We start from the raw sequence: 17,164 nt of genomic DNA, 5'->3' as shown, positions 1-17,164 counted from the left end.
TATGATGTGATACACATCGCTTCAGTGCTGATGGATTGACTAAGCTAGAGGATCTTTTGTTTTCATATCCAGTTGCTATTTGATGTTGAGTATTACACACACGTGGCATTAGTGGACCTGTTAAAGAAGCAGGATATGCTGCCTCTGGGTGATCCAGTTCTAATTTAAGGGATTGAACAATACAATCGCTTTATAACTGTTTGGTCTCCATCTTCAGGCTATTTTTATGCTTTACTCTGTTAGTCTTCCAGAAGACATTCATTCTTTCATTCAATCGTACTTATTGAGTACTTACTGTGTGCAAAGCACTGTACTAAGTGCTTGCGAGAGTACAGTAGGACAACAAGCAGAAACCTTCCCTGCCCACAACAAGCTCACATTCTATCTGAAAAGTAGCTTGACCTATGAGAAGCTGCTTGGCCTAGTGAAAAGAGCATGGGCCAGGGAAGCAGAGGACCTGGGTTCTAATTCTGACTTTGCCACTTTAAAAAAAAATTATGGTATTTGTTAAAGCACTTACTATGTGCCAGGCACTGAATTAATTGCTGGACTTGCCTGCCTTGTAACCTTGGGCAAATCACTTAACTTCTCTGTCCCTCAATTTCCTCCTCTGTAAAATGGGGATTCAGTGCTTGTTCTCCCTCTTCTTTAGACTGTGAACCTTATGTGACACAGAGACTGTTTCCAATCTGATTTTTTTCCCTCTAAACTGTAAGATCCTCGTGGAGAGGGGACGTGTTTAACAACTCTGTTGTATTGTATTTAGTACAGTGCTCTGCCAGGAGTTACCCTCAATAAATATCATTGATTGATTGATTTTTTTAATTGATCAATAGCTTTCTTGACTCAGTTTTCTACAGCCTTGCCTATCCTTATATGGCAGTGTGCTGTCTAGTTAGCAGAAGTGTGGACACAGCCTTCAGGTTTTTTTGCCCTTTGGGGTTCTTGATTGATTGCCCACTAATTCCATCTTTGGACTAAGCCCAGTGTCCCTGATTTCACCTTACTTCCTTAGTTAACAGAGAGAATTTCAAGCTTTTCCAATCCCTTCCCTTCCCCTTTATTCCTTTCCTGCTCCAGACAGGATAATGACAGGATATAGGGAGTAGAGAGTGTGAGCAGCACTTCTGGACATCAAATGACAATTTTACTGACTTTCAGGCAAGTAAGTTACCTACACAAGAATGCATACATTCCCATCCTTCTGTCTGATTCCTCCCTTCATAATTCACAGTATGAATTCTGACAGCTTCTGTCAGTCACCCTCTGATTTTAGATGATCTGAAGAAAAAGTTCAGTGATTGTTAACATAGGGTCAAATCCACTAGGAATAGTGACAGTATTAGGCAAACTACCATTTCATCTTCGTGCAGTAGTCATGACCCAGGCATACTAAGATTTGGGATTGGGGTTAGGTTGAACCTTTGGAAAGAATGCAACATTATTTAATTGGAGGTGGGCATAATTCACCCCAATCCAAAGGGTTTGCTGAGTAGTTTAAACTCTTTCCCTTTGACTGGGATTACTAGACATTAAAATGGAAAAGTAAGTCACAGATAGTCAGCCCGGAAGCTAACACTGCCGTTTATGTTGGTAGTATTTTCACCAAGAGAACAAAAGCAACAGGTAGAGTAGCTCCAATTCCTGTCAAGCATAATTATGGAGATTCCAAAAGAACAGTTTTTCATTAAGTGGAAAAAATGTAAAAGTTCCCCAAGGCGAGGCATACCGCCACAGAAATGAGCCTTTCTAAATTATGCGATCTGACATCTGGGAAATACATTTAGAATGTACTTTTGTCAAAGGAGGAAATGTCTAGATGGGTAATGAGAGAAAACAATGTTAGCTTGATGGTTTCCATAGGAAAAAAATGGCTATTTGGAGTTATACAAAGACAGATAAGTGGGAAAACTGGAAATTTCTGATGTATTTATGCTCCAAGTCTCTGATCTTTGTCCTTCAGAGAGCATTCAACTCAATGAAAAGGCTTTCCAGGCTATCTTCAAAGGCCAAAATGAGATTATTTCACTTTAGAAACTGGAAAACTTTATGATTTGTGACTACTAGCTGATTGGTACTGAAAAGTTATTAAAAATGTAAGGTAAAATTTACAAGAAAAATCAGTTCAATAATGTCTTCTGTAAGGGAATGATTCTCTATTGAGAGGATATGCTTAGTAAGGATAGGGTTACTGCTATTACTACTATGTCTACCTGTCCTTTGGAGTCAAACACGATGCTACTTATAGTGAGATTTTATCAAGGTGTTTGCATTTCCTTACTTCTTTTTGGGGTGGCAATCTTCCTAAAGCCTCTATTTTAAGTGATAATAATAATAATAATAATAATGATAATAATAATAATTAGGGTACTTGTTAAGTGCTTACTATATGCCAAGCACTAAGTGCTAAGGTAGATACAAATTAATCAGGTTAGGCACAGTTGGGACTCACACTCTCAATCCCCATTTTACAGATGAGGTAATTTAGTCCCAGAGAAGTGAAGTGACTTGCCCAAGGTCACCCAGTAGATATGTGGTGAACCCAGGGCCTTCCCTCTCCCAAGCCCATGCTCTATCCACTAAACTGGCTGCTTCTCTTCAGTGCCTCTCCATGTCTTATTGGAAAAATGTCTTCTGCAGCTGTCACCCATCTTATATACCAGATCATTTGTTGTTTTCCTTCATGATGCCTTTAAAATATTTCTTCGGTCAATGCCTGTTTATGGTTTTCTCATTCCATTTAAGCTCAGATATTTTGTAAAAGAACATTCAGAATCAGTGGCTGTATTGAAATTTTTTAGCCCCTTTCCCATAGAGTTCACTTCATTACTTCTTTAAGTCTCCTTGGGGTCCCTGATACCTCTTGAAATGCTGGGTCCTATCGATCTTTAAATCGCAATTAACTGGCTGGAGCAGAGACCTTTTCCAATGAGCCGAAGGCAGAGACTCCTTAAAACAGACTTCTTTTTCCCAAATGCATGACATGGCTTGTGCATGTGGCTTGTCGAATAGTGGATAGATAGTTCATCTTGGAATTTTATCAGTGGGTTCTTCAGCTGCCTCATTTTAGATTTGCCAGCTTAGGCTGAACCTTGGATGTGCTGTACATTTATATCCAGACTAAGCTGTTAATCAATTAAAGCTTTAGAAATTTTTGATTCCTCTCACAGTCAGACATTTACCTGGTGCAGTGTCTATAATGACATATGGTAATTGTCTCTCACAAGGTCACAAGGTCTCTCTCATCATACAATATTGCAATAAAGGCTCTCTTCAGACAGTAAGTGTTCAATAAGTGTGATTTATTGATTTGTTGATTGAACCTGCTTAACTAGATACACACTTTTCACTGGTTTTTTATGATATTTGTTAAGTGCTTATTATGTGTCAAACACTGTTCTCAGCACTGGAGTAGGTACAGACAGTCCCTGTCTGGCAGGGGTTCCCAGTCGTAGTAGAAGGGAGAATTTTACACTTGAGGAAATTGAGGCACAGAGACATTAAGTTACTTGCTCAGTCTCACATGGCAAGCAATTAGCAGAGCCACAGTGGAAAGAGCACGGGCTTGGGAGTCAGAGGTCATGGGTTCTAATCCCAGCTCCACCACTTGTCAGCTATGTGACTTTGGGCAAATCACTTAACTTCTCTGTGCCTCACTTACTTCATCTGGAAAATGGAGATTGAGACTGTGAGCCCCATGTGGGACAACTTGATTACTTTGTATCTCCCCCAGTGCTTAGAACAGTTCTTGGCACATAGTAAGCTCTTAACAAATGCCACCGTTATAATTATAATTATTATCATTATTATTATTGTTATTATTATTATTATCGGACTTTCAGGCCTGGGCTCTTTCCAGTAGGCCGCACTGCTTTGCAAGCTTTTACTTCTTCCAAAGCTCTCTTTTAACTGTACTTTGCCTCTGTCTAGTCCAGTTTTGACTCCTTGCTCATGATACTGCCTGGAACGTCTTCCACCAAATTTCTCCAAAAAGTCAACATTCTCTAGGGAGCCTTCTCTGATTAGTTTCCACCACTTCAAGTCCCAAATATCCTAACAACTCCCACACACAAATTTCCCTACTCCCTCTCCCTCTGCATCACCTTGGCACTTGGCTTTTACCCTTTAAGGCTTTGATATTCACCTCACATTCACCCTCACAGTACAGAAGTATATATCCACAATTTGTTTTAATGCCTGACTTCCCCTCTAGACCATAAACTCCTTGTGGGCAGGGAACATGTCTACCTACTCTGTTATATTATACTCTCCCGAGCACTTTATACAGTGTTCTGAACACGGTAAACACTCAATAAATGCCATTAAATGATTGATTTACCTTCATCCTCAGGATTTACAGCTAAATACATAAAGCAATGTATCAGCCAGAGTCATATATCAGTGTTGGCTCCTTAGAGTTGTTTCTCCTAGACTGACTGCGTTCATTAAGTGTTTGGGATCAGGAATTAGGCAATATTATTCTGGCAAAGTGGGTGTGTCCCTATAAAACATGGTGCAGTATCAGGAGAAATGAGTATGCACATAGCATCAGTTAAGACAAGAGGACTATAAAAAAATTAGAAGCAGCATGGTCTAGTGGATAGGGCACGGGCCCGAGAGTCGGAAGGACCTGGGTTCTAATCCTGGCTCTGCCACTTGTCTGCTTTGTGACCTTGGGCAAGTCACTTCACTTCTCTGTGCCTCAGTTACCTCATCTGTAAAATGGGGATTAAGACTACGAGCTCCAATGTGGGACATGGACTATGTCCCACCTGATTAGCTTGTATCTACCTCAGGGCTCAGAATAGTTTCTCACACATAATAAACATCTAAAATATACTATAAAAAGCAATTTCTCCTTTAAGCAAATTTTTCAAAAGCTAATCACAAATCATAGGAAAAATTTGCAGCATTCATTTATGTATTCATTGTTTTGATTTCTCACACACTCTTCCTATTACCGGTCATTTTCTTGTTCTCTCCTCTGGTTCAAGAACGAGTTGCAGGTCATTATTTTTCTGCAAGCCCTCCCCATAAGATTTTAAACACCTTTAGGGCAAGACATGTCTTTCCTTTTGTCGCAGTCTCCCAGGCACTTACTATGATGCTCAGCTCATGTTAGGTGCTCAGTAAACACCACTGACGGATTGAGTAAGGTTCACAACACCACAAACATCCTTAAAAAGTGGTCCCTGAATGAGTGCTCAATAATGATGTTGTTGATGAGAGCAGATACCAACCCACAGAAACCGAAAACATGTCAGCCAAGTCTACCGTGTTTGCTGGCCTTCTACCCTTTTTTCAGACCACATCCTGTCTGTCTTTACCTGATAATGGAGATGCTTTCAGTCCCTTTGGCGTTTCTAAAATATTTTATGTCTCAATCATATAAAAAAGTGTGTGGTTTATAGGGGGAGAGATTAGTGGGAGGAGATATTCTCTGCAGGAGATATTCTCTGCAGAACAATAATGCTTCAAAAAGAAGTTATCTAGTTTACTAGCCTCTGGACATATATCTATGAAGACCTACACACCTTTCTCCCTACCCCCCCCCCCCCACCCCACACATGTATACTTATATACACAGAGAGGTGAGAGCCTGTATTGGTAGACTTTTTGGATTTCTCTGTTTGAGATATATCTCAGATATTTGTTAAGTGCTTACTATGTGTCAGGCACTTTATTAAGTGCTGGGGTAGATACAAGCTAATCAGGTCGAATACAGTCTATGTCCTGCATGTGGTTCACAGTCTTAATCCCCATTTTACAGATGAGGAAACTACACCCAGAGGAATGAAGCAAGTTGCCCGAGGTTATACTGCAGACAAGTGGCAGAGCAGAGATCAGAACTCAGATCCTCTGACTCCTGGGCCCATGCTCTATTCACTAGGCAACACTGCTTCACCTTGTCATCGGCACACAGCGTTTCAACTTCTGTTTCAGGCCAGTGCTAATCACTCCCTCTTGTCTTTGAGCATCTGGGTGGAATGGACTTGCAGGAAACATCATGGCTCGGTCTGAACTTGCATCCGCTGAACGAGACTTTGCTTCTTGAAAACCAGAGGCTAGAAAATGCACGGCTGCTCATCATCCACTCACTGTGGAGTGAATTAGGAGATGGATCCTCTTGTTTCTACACACATGTGCCCATGGTATTCAACTTGCAGTGAATTCTGAAGAGGACGAAGCCAGGCTTTAGTATGTCTGTCTTTTCCAATGATTCTCCACTTTGCTGAAAAGCTGCATGGTTGTCAATATGGATTATTAGCCAGGCACCCACTGGCAGTCCCTGCAGACCCAAATGTCCCTATGAATTGAATGCAAATGGCAGGAAAACTAAGTGGTAAAAATCCCTTTTTTCCCCAAGCACCCACTGACCCACCACGTGTGTGTTTTCTCAGTAATTAAAGGAGGGGTGAATAATTCATCAGGGAAAGTTGGCCTCTCTGAGTCCTGCTTGGAAAGTCTGATGAATTATTCTGGATCCTAAACCACTGAACATCTGCAACTAATTTTCTTGACTCATTTGTGCACTTTAATGATAGTTTCATTAATTGAACATAATCACATGGGGCAAAAAATAATGTTCTTCTTAATTACCTGCCATATGATGGATTCATTTAGCTACCTGAATCCCTCCTGAAAGTGTCAGAGAGAGAAAGACAGAGGGGGAAGCCACGCCTCATTGCCACTGATGTACTGCGTGGCTATTAGCCATTCGTTGTAGCTTTAATTAAGAAATCACCCAAGAGAAAGAGAATCCATTTTGAGGGGCTGGGCCCAACCCACATAGGCGGTTCTGTGGTTTTCATTTTCAAGACTCTCTGTGGTGAGAAATGGCTGCTCATTTTTCATGAGATCTCCTCCCGGAGCGCTGCCATGAAAAACGTTTGCTTGTTTTTCCCTCCGAGAACCAAGTTGCCCAGACTCTGTCATCCATCAAAACGGCAACAGCAGCCATTTACCAATGGCAAATCTCTGAGCCAAGCTGGCCCTTGTCTGGTTTCTTTATGGCTCCTGGCTCTGGCAGGCTGCAGATTGGTTGGGGGTGGAGAAGGGGAGGTGGGCATTGTTCCTAGGACAAGGGCAGTTTTGCAGCTTCAAAATCCTGGTTATGTGTGTGTCCAGGTTGAGAAGAGGAGCTGGATTATACCTCAGTCTAAATAAATCATCCATAGCCAATGATGCAGGTCAGAAGGGTCCTAGGAGGTCAGAACCTTTTGGGTCATGTTAGATGCCTTCTTGGAAAAGCCCAACCCCATGTGCATTCTGTGAATGACAGAGAAAATGGCCCATCTGTACCAAGCACTTCCTGATTGTGGCTCACTCTTAGTCTTCAAATTCCAAACATCCTTTTTACCTTCTGCCCAGCCCTCTAGACTGTAAGCTCATTGCAGGCAAGGAATGTCAGTTTATTGTTGATAATAATTGGGGTATGGATTAAGAGTTTATTATGTGCCACGCACTGGCATGGACACAAGCAAATCGGATTAGACTCAATCCCTTTCCCACACTGGCTCACAGCCTCCATCCCCATTTTACAGATGGGGTAACTGAGGCCCAGAGGAGTGAAGTGACTTGCCCAAGATCACATAGCAGACAAGTGGCAGAGCCGGGATAAGAATCCATAACCTTCTGACTCCCAGGATTGTGCTTTATCCACTCCCAAATACTTAGTACAGTGCTCTGCACATAGTAAGCATGCAATAAATACGTTTGACTGATTTGCACACACTCTGTACGTCCCTTAAGAATTCACCGTGGTGTTCTCCAGGTGGAGAGGTGGTCTCCAGTCCAGAGACCCAGTACATTTAGCAGATGTTCTGTTCACTATGCAGCACCCACACCCCTTGATGTCCTGCTCTGCAGAACATGGCGGTTGAGCCATTGGTCATGGGTCCAAAGGGCAGGGAACGTGTCCACCAACTCTGCTATACTGTACATTTCATTTTGTTAATGAAATGTACATCGCCTTAATTCTATTTATTTGCTATTGTTTTAATGAGATGTTCATCCCCTTGATTCTATTTATTGCTATTGTTCTTGTCTGTCCGTCTCCCCCGATTAGACTGTAAGTCCGTCTAAGGGCACGGACTGTCTCTATCTGTTACCGATCTGTACATTCCAAGGGCTTCGTACAGTGCTCTGCACATAGTAAGCGCTCAATAAATACTATTGAATGAATGAATGAATGAATAGTTTCCCAAAAATCTGATACAGTGTTCTGCACACAGAAGTGCTCAATAAATACAACTGAGTAATAATAATTGTATTTATTTATTAAATGCTCACTATATGCCAGGCACTATTCTAAGCACTGGGGTAGATACAAGATAATTCGGTTGGACACAGCCCCTGTCCCCCACGGGGCTCACAGTCTTAATCCCCATTTTACAGATGAGGAAACTGAGACACAGAGAAGTTAAGTGACTTGCCTGAGGTCACCCAGCAGACAAGTGGCAGAGCTGGAATTAGAACCCATGAGCTTTTGACTTCCAGGTCCATGCTTTATCCATGCTGCCATGCTGCTACTCCATGCTGCTTCTGAGTGATGTGGATGTGGAGAGGATGAGATTGCTCAACAACCAGTAGGGTGAGTATTTGGAGGACCAGCAGCATCAGACAATGGACATTTTCTTTCACGTCCTCCATCCTCAAGAGTGAACACAAAAATGAATCCTGAAATTGATGAGTTGAAAGAGCGGCAGGCAGAAGAGAGGACTTTGTCCCTCCCGCTTTAGCTGTCTCTAAACCCCCATCTATCCTTTGCTTTAGGGTCATCCCTTTCCACAGTGCTAGTGTGAGGCCTCATAGCTGCTCATTCAATGTCCACATCTGTTTCCACAGGGGCTGGCTGAGAAACACAGCCTTGGGAATCCATCCCTGGGGGATGGGAAGAGGATTCCTTCTGTCCAGTTAATAATGATGATGGTATTGTTAAGCACTTTCTATGTGTCAAGTACTATTCTAAGCACTGGGGTAGATAAAAGCTAATCAGGATGGATTAGCCCCACACGGAGCTCACACAATCTTAATCTCCGTTTTATAGATGAGGTAAATGAGGGCCAGAAAAGTGAAGTGACTTGCCCAAGGTTACTCATCAAACAAGTGGAAGAGTGGGGATTAGAACCCAGGTCCTTCTGACTACTAGGCCAAAGCTCTATCCACGAGGTCACGCTGTTTTCTTTCATGGCTCTATGCAGTGCCTACTGGGCCCTTGGTTTTGGCTTCACTGTGCTATTTGGAACCCTCCCCTTCATCCTTATATTATCCTTTCTTACACACAGTGGGTGACAGATGTGCAGAAGGTAGATTTGAGCCAGCATTCACTGCACTGAGATTTACCTGACAATCCCCCCAGGGTTTCAAAATCCCCATCTGTTTAGAATTTATCATTTAACACAGACTATCTCCCTTCTGTATATCTGTTGAAAGGAAAACTATTAAGAGGTTTGATAACTGCATTCAACAACTATTTTTTCTAAGGCAAGTTTGAAAATTCCTTGCAGAACCTTTCTCGTTAATGAAGTCAACAATCAAGGACAGCCTTGTAATGGCATCTGAGCACACAAGTTTGAAAACAGGACAATCACTCTGAAGGCAAGTCAGTTTCTGGCCCCGCATCCTTAGCCAGTTATTACAAATGAGGAGGGAATTGCGGGTAGGAAACATTTACACCATGCTTCTCCTGTTAGGGTATTTTTTCTTATCATTAATAATAAGAAAAATATTTTTAAGTGCTTACTAGGGGCCAAGCACGGTGGTAGATACAACACAAATCAGATCAGACACAGTCCTTGTCTCTCTTGGGGCTCACAGATAAAGGAGGAGAGAGTACAGGTATTTTATCCCCGTTTTACAGACACAGTGAAGTTAAGCGACTTTGCCCAGAGACAAACAGTAGACAAGTGATAGAGCTGAGATTAGAACCCAAGTCCTCTGACACTTACTGTCACACTCCTTTCAATCATTCAGAAGAGGCACACGTGAGAACATAAACATCTAGATTTCTTAATTGGATAAACCAATTTTTGCAACTGGTAGAGTTTGAGTGAGCAATCTGGATAGCTTTCTTATCTCTGTGGTGAAGGAGAAGCAAAAGTAGCATGGACTTAGGAGTCAGAAGGACCTGGGTTCTAACCCTCGCTCCTCCACTTGTCTGCTTGGGATCCTGAATCTGTGTCTCAGTTACTTCATCTGTAAAATGGGGATTAAGACTGTGAGTCCCATGTGGAACAGGGACTGTGTCCATCCTATTTAACTTGTATCTACCCCAGCACATAGTAGAGTACCTGGCACATAGTAAATGCTTAACAAATTCATTCATTCATTCATTCATTCATTCATTCATTCATTCATTCAATAGTATTTATTGAGTGCTTACTATGTGCAGAGCACTGTACTAAGCCCTTGGAATGTACAAATCGGTAACAGAGACAGTCCCTGACCTTTGACGAGCTTACAGTCTAATCGGGAGACGGACAGACAAGAACAATAGCAATAAATAGAATCAAGGGGATGAACATCTCATTAAAACAATAGCAAATAAATAGAACAAATACCATAAAAAAGGGAAGGGGCAGGAACAGAACAAAGGGTCTAACAACAGCTACTCTGACCTGTGAACACCGCCAACCATTCTGTTGATAACTGCATCCAACAGCTATTTTTTCTAAGGCAAGTTTGAAAATTCTTTGCAAGAACCTTTGTGAAGGAATTCAAAAGAGGGAACTAGAAAGAGAAGCAGTGTCCAATGTCATCCAGTGGAAAGAGAAAAGTCCTGGGAGTCAGGGGACCTGGATTTTAATTCCAGTTATGTCACGTGTCTGCTGTGTGAATTTAGGCAAATTATTTAACTTCTTTGTGCCTCAGTTACCTCATCTGTAAAATGCAGATTAAATCCTACTAGACCGTGAGCCCCATGTGGGACAGGGACTTTGTCCAACCAGATTAATTTATATCTACTCCCGTGCTTAGTACAGAGCTTGGCACATGGTAAGTGCTCAAAAAGTACCATAATAATATTAATAAAAGAGATGATTAGATGAAGCAGATTCTGCATGGGACTAGATTAAAATTAAGACTCCTTCATTTGGGAAGATTTAGGCAGATAAGGGCCCTGACTGAAGTCTAGAAAATCACGAGGAAGGTGACAAAGATGAACATGAATTCCTCTTCCTCAAATGCTGCCATATCAGTCTGAAGGGGCCCTCGTTGAAGCTTGAGTTTGGTAGGTTCTAAACAGGCGGGAAGGAAACACTTCATCATACAGTGGGTGGTAAAGACACAAAATTGTGCAGGCTGAAAATATTAATAGATTAAAGAAGAGTTTAGATCCATTTATAAAGAGTCATAGATGATTTACCTGAGTGAAAGGAAATAGGGAAAGTTAGGGGTGTTAGATGGGCAACCATCCACAGTTCCTATAGACATCTTGGTGATGCTATCAGAGATCAAACCCTGAACTGGGAGGACATTGGGGTTTCCCAGTGCAAGTTTGCATTCTGCCAACTTCCTCTGAGAAGCAGTGTGGCTTAGTGGAAAGAACACAGGCTTGGGAGTCAGAGGTCATGGGTTCTAATTCCTACTCCGCCACCTGTAAGCTGTGTGACTTTGGGCAAGTCACTTAACTTCTCTGTGCCTCAATTACCTCATCTGTAAAATGAGGATTATGACTTTGAGTGTGGGACAACCTGATTACCTTGTATTTACCCCAGTGCTTAGAACAGTGCTTGGCACATAGTAAGTGCTTAACAAATCGCATCATTATTATAAGTACCATAATAATAATTATTACTATTATTAAGTAGTAATACCCAGTAAATGGCCCAATATTAAATTATGCTTGTATGCAATTATATGACTGTTCTTTCATGCTGAGGTGTTCCTAAAATAAGGGTGGTATTTTTTTGCAAGGATAATACTGTGACACACATTTCTAATTCTCTTTTTGTGTAGCTAGTTCTAGAATCTGCATGGAGCTGCCAAACCTCCCTTTTATCCCTAGGGAAAGTCCCAGAGACTCTTGATTCAATTTCGTATGAATCTCTACTCTCTCCTTACAAGCATCCCACTGTTTTGTCACTGACCTTCCTGGAAAACGCTTCTTCCCTCTTTTCTGGTTTGCCAAACTATGTCTTGGCTCTTCTGAAAGTTTTTCTGAAAAGCTACCTCCTCCAAGAGGTAAGCTATACTGTAAGCTTGTCTCTAGACTGTAAACTCATTATGGGTAGGAACTGTGTCTTGTTTATTGTTATATTGTAGTCTACCAAGCGCTTAGCGCAATACTCTGCACACTGGAGGAGCTCAATATATATGATTGAATAAATGAAAAGAGGCAGCATTGGCAAGCAGCAAAATCTACGGCAAGAGCAAGGAGATAGGAGTCAACAGACCTGGGTTCTAATCCCTGCCCTGCTCCTTACTGCAATGTGACTTTGGGCAAGCCACTTAATAGCTGCTCTGTGCTGCATTTTCCTCATATGTAAAATGGGGATTCGAGACCTGATTTCCCTTGCTTTTAGGGAGGGAGCCCCATGAGGGACAGGGACTGTGTCTGACCTGAATGCATTGTATCTACCACAGTGCTTAGTTCAGTGTTTGGTGCAGAGTAAACACTGACTAAATACCACAGTAAATATCATAGTACCAATCAGTGGTATTTATTGAGTGCTTACTACATGCAGAACACTGTACTAAGTGCTTGGGAGAATACAATACCAAGGACTTTACAGACACGTTCCCTGCCAAAAACAGCTTACTGTCTAGAGGGGCAGACAGACATTAATATAAATAAATGAGTTATAATATATAATTTAGAGCTATGTACATAATTTAAAGATAATTTAAAAACCACAATAGGGGTGTGTCAGAATATTCCTTGAGTACTCTTCATCAGAGGGACCCAAGTCCAATTCAGTGATGCTGCTACTGCTGCCTTCTCCATCTGGAGATGGAACACTCATGAAATCATGATTTCATTAGTGATATACCGTATCCCTGGTTTTGAGTACCTCCCTCCCCTCTGCACAACCTGAGCAGCCCAGCAGGTTGAGAAACTCTGAGCTGAGCCAGTCACAGACTACTTCTTGGGAAACCCCTTTTCCGCCAGTTGTCTGCTGTGTGACCTTGAGCAAGTCACTTCACTGCCTTGTGCCTCAGTTACCTCATCTATAAAATGGGGATTAAGACTGTGAGCCCTATGTGGGACAGGGATTCTATGCACCCCAGCGCTTAGTACATTTCCTGACACATAGTAAGCGCTTAACATATACCGCAATTATTATTAATATGGCTAGGTAATAGCCGCTGAGGAATAACAACCCTCAAGCTATTTCATCAGAAGCTGCCCACTACAGGAAGTGGACACAAAGCCCACGGATCCCGGTCTGACAAGAAAATGAATGTCTCCTTGGACGTGTCCAGTCCGTCTCTTGACTGCTGCTTCTGCCCGGCCAGCTTGCTCAGAGAGTGAGCACTAATTCCATTGCTGCGGAGGATTAGTGTGGCCAGGGAATAACGGAAACCTACTCGGAGGACGGCAAAGAAGCCAGCTAGAACTGAAGTTGGCTCAGCCTTGATGAGTCTGGAATTACGACGTGTGTCGATGAGCCAAGCTGGAGATGTGCACACTATACAAATACGGTGCTGAGAGTTACCTCTTTCTGCAACTGACCTGAAGCGGATTAAATACAAAGATGTTGGCAGTGGACTGCTTAGAGGGACTTAGAGGGGCCCTATCTCCAGATGTCTTTGGCAGTGCTTGCACCTGCCTCAGAGAAGGGTAAGCTACCTGTTTCCCTCCACTTAAAGCCCAAATTCCTTACCACTGATTTCAAGGCTCTTTTCCATCTCACTCCCTCTTACTTATTATCCTGCTTCACCGCATACACACCTTTCCCTTCTTCCAAGTTCTTCTAACTGTGTTTTTGTTCTCTTTGGTTCCAGTTTTAACCTCTTACTCGTTTGGTTTCCCCAGCTAGCATCTTCCTCCACCTTCAATTTTGCCAGATCTTACCTGTCCTGTAAATCTCTAACTAAAAATGCTCAGATGTTGTTACGCTTCTTTGCCCACACATCCCCTTAGATATGAGGATCAATTTCCCTTTGGCCCCATTAGTTTTCATTGCTTCCACCCCATTCTCCTTTCAGCAAGAGGATGATTTTTCCCCCGTGGAGCACAGAATGGGCAAGCAGGTCACCAGACTGAACCAAAAAGGAGTCAGAAAGGATGAAGCTGCCACAAGGTGCTTCATCTTATTTGTTGGTTTGCTGCTGTTCTATTTTTAGCCTGATTGGCCAATTGGTTCAGCAGATGGCCTCATCCCAGATCAAGCAAAGCTAAGACCTTTGGCAGGAAGCAAACCCAAAAAGCTTCTCTTCCAAAAAGCTTCGAGTATTATGGCCTAATGGAAAGACCGTGAGCCTGGAAGTCAGAGGACTTGGGTTCTAATTCTGGTTCTGCCACATACCTGCTCTGTGACCTGGGATTAGTCATTTATCTTCTCTGAGACTCATTTCCTTCATCTGCAAAATGGGGATTCAATACCTTTTCTCCCTCCAACTTAGACTATGAGCCCCAAGAGGGATCTGATCACCTTGAATCTACCCCAGCATTTAATACAGATCTTGGCACATAGTAAGCGCTTAACAAATACCACAATTACTATAATTATTCAATGATAATTGTACAGCCTTTCGTGCCTCCTGAAGATTCTCTGAAATCTGTCATCTTCCTACCTACTTCCCCCTGGAGTGTGGCATACACACACACACACACACACACATAAGACTCTGAGCTCATTGATTGCAAGGATTGTGTCTGTTTATTGCTATATTGTACTCTCCCAAGTGCTCAGTGCAATGCTTTGCACACACTAAGTGCTCAATAAATACGATTGAATGAATGAATGAATGAATGAATGAATGAATGGAGTTCATAGTTTTCCCAGGCATCGTTCCATAATTCTACTGTTAAAGCAATTGCTACTCAAGTCATTAAAATTCACACAAAAAGATATTCTCTAGCAAAAATGAGCCCAATTTTCTTTTCACTTCATTTCAAAGGTGACAGAGACACACTCAGAGCCAAGGTGTCACGACTTCTGGCTCATTTAACCCTTACAATGCGATTCTAGCTGTTTCTCTTGCCTGTCATTCTACTCTATACAAATTGTATTAACTTCATCGATTTGCAATGAGGAACATTATAAGAAATCATTTTCCAGTGGCAGAAATCCATTTTTCTGTTCTTAATAGAAGAAAGGATCCTTTCCTGCTACTCTTTGATTAAGCAAAGTGCAGGAGAATTGACTTGATTTTCTAACTGTTCCATTTCACTAAATTCCTTGTTCTAGAGAGATGTGCTTATTATTGAAAATAAATACTGCTGAATTTATCTGGTTATCTTAGCTATTTTCAGATTGGTGGCCATTATACAATAGGCTCATTTAGTACGTTTATAAAGAAAATGCTAAATTGAAGAAAGAGATAAAATAACAAATGAAATGGTCCGGTGAGTTCCTGGCAGGGAAATTTCTTCAGTCTGGATAACCCTTGAAAATTGTGATGGATTTTTAAATTACAAGACAGAATGAAAATAGATTGTCACCAAACTGCAATGTCATATACAGTAACTTCCACATTAATTTTTCTGATTACAGATTAATCTCCAATATCTGAAACAGTGAGATGAAGAAGGAGAATACAAATAGCATTATTTAGTTTTGTCCAGTGGAAGGAAATGCAAATGATAATTACAGCATTTCTTCAAACGGGTTTTCTTAGAGGAGCAGCATATCCTAGTGGGAAGAGCGTGGGCCTGAGAGTCAGAGTACCTGGGTTCTAGTCCTGTGCTGTGTGACCGTGGTCAATTCACTTAAATTCTCTGTGTCTCAGTTAACTCATGTGTAAAATGAAGATTCAGTCCTACTCCTTCCTATTCAGACTGTGAGCCCCATGTGGGTGAAGGACTTGGTCCAATCTGATTAACTTGTATCTATCTCAGCGTTTAGGACAGCGTTTGGCACTTAGTATACTCAACAAGTTTCCTCCTTCTCCTTCTTTTCTCTCCTCCTCCTTCTCCTCTTCTTTGCACTCCTTTTCCTCCTCCTCTTCCATCTCCCTTCTTTTTTCATCTTTCCTCCTTCTTTCTTCTTCTTTCTTCCTTCTTTTTCTTCTTCTTCTTTCTGTTCTGAAGCACCTAGTTCTGCTCCTGCACACAGTGGGAAATGGATGAATGTTCCTGCAACAGTTGATGATACCCTGGAAAAGAACTTTCAGGAATCAAACCTGACCCTGGGAAATGCCTTAAATGGGAAAGAAATGTCCATGGGATTTCCACACCATCTTGGGACTTAGTAGAGACCAAATTAAAATCTCAGAGAGCAATCAAGTTTATTGGTTCCTGACACTTCAAACTGGGAGACTTCAGCCTTCCAAGCATGAAGGACCCAGCCAAGAATCAAGAATTCAGAAGTAGCATGGCCTAGTGGAAAGATCCTAGAAAGGAGTCTAGAGATCTGGGTTCAAATTCATTCAATAGTATTTATTGAGTGCTTACTATGTGCAGAGCACTGTTCTAAGCACTGGGGTAGATAGAAGGTAATCGGCTTGTCCCACATGGGGCTCGCAGTCTTAATCCCCATTTTACAAATGAGGTAACTGAGGCACAGAGAAGTTAGGTGGCTTACCCAAGGTCATACAGCAGTCAAGTGGGAAAGCTGGTATTAGAACCCACGCCTTTGACTCCCAAGCCCATGCTCTTTCCACTAAGCCATGTTGCTTCTCCTCTGCTGCAGGACCTTGGGTGAGTCGCTTGACGTTTTTTCATGGTATTAGTTCAATAGTATGTGCCAGGCACTGTTTTAAGCACTGAGGTAGATATAAGTTAATCAGGTTGAATACAGTCCATGTCCCACATCCATTTTACAGATGAGGTAACTGAGGCACAGATAAATGAAGTGACTTGCCCAAGGCCAAGTGACTTACTCCCAGACCAGTGATCTGTCCCGCAGGCCACGCTACTTCTCTGAGGCTAACTTTCCTCATATGTAATATGGGGATTAAACACCTGTTCTCCTCCATTCCCCCTAAAATTGTGACCCTCTGTGGGAGAGGGACTGTGTCTGTTTTGATTGCTTTGCATCTTTCCCAGTACTTAACA

The sequence above is a fragment of the Ornithorhynchus anatinus genome, chromosome 3 (assembly GCF_004115215.2).
Source record: "Ornithorhynchus anatinus isolate Pmale09 chromosome 3, mOrnAna1.pri.v4, whole genome shotgun sequence".
NCBI classification, from domain to species: domain Eukaryota; kingdom Metazoa; phylum Chordata; class Mammalia; order Monotremata; family Ornithorhynchidae; genus Ornithorhynchus; species Ornithorhynchus anatinus.
This window is presented reverse-complemented; position numbering follows the sequence as displayed.